Raw genomic sequence first — 3985 nt, 5'->3', positions numbered from 1 at the left:
GATAATCCGCAGAATCTACTATAGTTTTGCTAGAACTAATAGAAGGCTTAGTGATAATCCGAGGATTATGCTAGTTTATTTAAGCTTTTAGGCCGGATTTTAGATACTTCTAAGTCTATTTTTTCCTGAATTGCTACTTAATTCCTTACATTTCCTGTTTCAGGTTAAAATGGAAATTTTGAGCGAATAAAGGCAGATTTGGAGTTTTTGGACTCAGAAGCAAGCGGAGGGCAATTCTGGAATTTCAGAATTCTTCAGGAAGCTTCGCTGCGGCGAAGGTTCTTCTTTGCCATGGCAAAATGGGCTAATGACGCATCAGATTCAGCTTCTTTGTCGCCGCGGCGAGATTCCTTCTTCGCCGCAGCAAAGTCTGCATACTCTAGTTTTTGTAAAACGTATAGTTTCGTTTTTAGGCTAGGTTTTAAGATTTTGGGCGAGGTATAAAAGAGGGACTTAGTCTTTTTGTTTAGGCCATTCGTGAAGAGATAGAGAGCAGTTTTACATTTTTCTAAGATTCGTTTTTGAATGATTTTGGATTAAACAAAGTGGAAGATTCGAGGTGAAACTAGTGGATTCATCAATTGGGGAGATTCTTTTCCTTTTCTCTTGTTTCCATGATGTTGAACTTGGAGTTTTCAGTTTCTTTCAATTGTTTTATTGATTTAGCCATGAACTAACCTTTTTAGGGTTAGGGTTTTGATGTAGTTCGGATTCTAATGGGTTAGAAAGTTGATGATTATTAATTTCATATGAGTTTGCTTTGATTGTGTGATTATTCTGTATTTATTGTTTTTTTGTGATGAACATGATGAGATTGAGAGATAATTCATGTTAAGCTTCTTGGGTAATCACCATTGTATTATTGGATGCTAGAGATAGATTCAAGAACCAATGAAATCAATCTAGGATTCTTGTGCTTAATGAGCTTAGATTTATTAACTTTCAATTTGTTGGGTGCGGAAGGTTAATAGGGAAGAGTAGGAAAACATAGCCTGAGAAGGTATGTTGGACACCTTAGAGAGTTCGATTTACAATCAATGCATGTGACTATGATTTTAGTTTAATTCTTTAGGTTTAACCCATAGACTCCGAATGAATTCAAAACACTACCTGTTTGTTTGAATTGATTTTATCCCATTTTAAATCTTGCTTTCATAGTTTAATTTTATTTTAGTAAAATTTAGTTTTAGTTTTAGTTTAAATTACTCCCTTAAATCCAAAAGAATTCGATTACTTCAACTAGAAAACGGTAGTAAACTTGGTGCTTAGCAACAATCCTCGTGGGAACGATACTCACTCATCACTCTATTACTTGTGCGACTAGTATACTTGCTACATATTGCATGTTGTAGGAAACACGCATCAAGTTTTTGGTGCTGTTGCCGGAGATTGAGTTTTAAGTTAACATTGAGTTTTTCTATAGTTAGCTAGATTGTAGTTTTAATTTTTGTTTTCAATTTTTAGTTGGTTTGTGATCTCACTTTCTTTCGTTAATCTTGTGCAGTTTATGCGAAGAGCGAGACGTCAGTCGGTGGTTCCTGTTGATCTTGAGATTGAGAGAACCACCAGACTTAACAGAGAGAGAAGAGAAAGAAAGGACATAGTGGTTGGAACAGAAGAAATAGTTGTTGAAATGGCAGAACCAGAAAACAGGACACTAAGGGAATTCTCAGTTCCCACGGTTAATGGCAGTGGGTCGACTATTACTAGGCATACGGTCTAGGCCAACAACTTTGACATTAAGCCGACAATCATTCAGATGATCCAACAGTCAGTAAGGTTTAATGGTGATTTGAAGGAAGATCTGAATCAGCATATTGCAAACTTCTTGGAAATTTGTGACACCTTCAAGTCGAACGGAGTGTTAGATGATGCCATTAGGTTGAGGTTATTCCCATTTTCGTTGGGGGATAAAGCTAAGAGGTGGTTAATGGCACTACCAGCGGGGACTATCACAACTTGGAATGATCTAGCACAGAAGTTCCTGACCAAGTTCTTTCCTCCAGCAAAATCAGCAAAACTGAGAAATGATATCACATCATTTCTACAAGATGAATCCAAGTCATTGTATGAGGCTTGGGAAAGGTACAAGGAATTGATGAGGAAATGTCCACACCATAGGTTGCCAGTTTGGCTTCAAGTCCAAACTTTCTACAATGGACTGATGGGTAATGTACAAACCATGGTGGATGCAGCATTAGGAGGAGCTTTGCAGAATAAGACACCAGATAAGGCTTATGAGTTGCCTGAGGTTTTGGCAAGCAACAATTATCAAAGACCAAATAAGAGAGCAATACCAAGAAAATCTACGGGTCTTAATGAAGTTGATGCCTTCATAGTCATCTCAACCCAACTCACGGCACTTTAGAAACAGTTGGGAAGTATGTAGGTAAACTTTATTCAAGCACCTCAACTAACTTGTAATTTTTGTGTAGGGAACCATGTGAGCAGCAAGTGTCAAGTAGGGAACACATTTGCTTCGTCATCTTTATCATCAGAGCAAGTGAACTACTAGGCAGGAAATCAGAGGCAACCAAACAACCCGTATTCCAACATGTACAATCTGGGGTGGAGAAATCATCCAAATCTAGCTTGGGGCAATCAGAACTAGCAAAATAATCAATGAAACCAAAAGACAGTGTCGAATAACCAACCAAGGGTTAATAATCAACCGGGAGATCTAAGAGTGACAAAGTTGGAAGACATGTTTGGGAAACTTATGCAGGAGACCATAGGATTTATGAATGAAACGAGTACGAATTTCAGAAATCAAGGGGCGTCCATTCGGAATCTTGAGGTATAGATGGGCCAATTGGCCGAGAAGCTAAATGAGAGACCGCAGGGTTCCTTACCAAGCAATACAGTGACTAACCCACGTGAGCAAGCAAATGCCATAATTTTGAGGAGTGGGACAGTTTTGGAAGAGGTTGAACAAGCTAGAAAGAAAGAATCTAAAAAGGAAGAGTCGGAAAAGGAAGTTGATGAAGAGATTGTAGTTGATGAGAAACCAAGCGGTTTGGAGGAAGAGAACATGAATAAGGATGAAAGGCAAAAGAAGAAGGAGAAATTGCCATTCCTCGAGATACCACCAGAGTTGGCACATCACACTCCACCCGTGCCTTTTCCTCAGAGACTGAAGAAAAAAAATCAGGATAAGCAGTTTTTAAAATTTATTGAAATTTTTAAAAAATTGCATATTAACATTCCTTTTGCAGATGCATTACAGCAGATGCCGAGCTACGCGAAGTTCCTTAAGGAAATCCTTTCGAACAAAAGGAAGTTAGAAGATGAGGAAATGGTAATGCTTATAGAGAAGATACTCCCGAAGCTCAAAGATCCAGGGAGTTTTACTATTCCTTGCACTATAGGAGATATTATGTTTGATCGTGTTTTATGTGATTTAGGTGCTAGCATTAATTTAATGCCCCTTTCTGTTTTCAGGAGATTGCGATTTTGTGAAGTGAAGCCAACGACCATGTTGTTGCATCTAGCAGATAGGTCTATAAAACATCCGAGGGGGATAGTGGAAGATGTGTTGGTGAAGGTGGATAAGATAAATTTTCCAGCTGATTTTATGGTTCTGGATATGGAAGAGGATAAGGAAATTCCTCTTATTTTGGGCTGACCATTCTTGGCCACGGAGAGAGCACTAATAGATGTGCAAGAAGGAAAGTTACTATTGAGAGTTCAAAATGAAACAGTAACTTTCAATGTCTTTGAGGCAATGAAGTTTCCATCCGAATCGGATTCGTGTTTTAGTGTCAATGTGGTGGATAAATTGGTTGTGGAATCTATTGAAGAAAACACCCCACAATTACCTCTAGAAGCGTGTATAGCCAAATCCAAAACAGTAGAGGTAGATGATTCGGCGAGTAATGAATGTGCTAGGTTGTTAGAAGCACTTCAACCGATTGATGAGAGTCAAGATTTAGAATTTGAGGAGTTTGATTTTGAAAAAAAGAAGGAGAAGGAAAAAAATGAAGAA

The 3985-nt window shown here is 38.2% G+C and overlaps 1 non-coding gene across 1 annotated transcript; it reads right to left on the bottom strand.

Annotated features, from left to right (window-relative positions):
* Positions 1–2017: 2017 nt before the first annotated feature.
* On the bottom strand, positions 2018–2124 carry LOC116107380. Its single transcript, XR_004124457.1, has one exon. It is a non-coding gene; the product is annotated as a small nucleolar RNA R71 (small nucleolar RNA).
* Between the last annotated feature and the right edge of the window lie 1861 nt (positions 2125–3985).

This window comes from Pistacia vera, unplaced genomic scaffold (genome assembly GCF_008641045.1).
Source record: "Pistacia vera cultivar Batoury unplaced genomic scaffold, PisVer_v2 Contig534, whole genome shotgun sequence".
In the NCBI taxonomy this organism is placed as follows: Eukaryota; Viridiplantae; Streptophyta; class Magnoliopsida; order Sapindales; family Anacardiaceae; genus Pistacia; species Pistacia vera.
The sequence above is the reverse complement of the archived record's forward strand: the minus strand, read 5'-3'. Positions and strand labels throughout refer to the sequence as shown.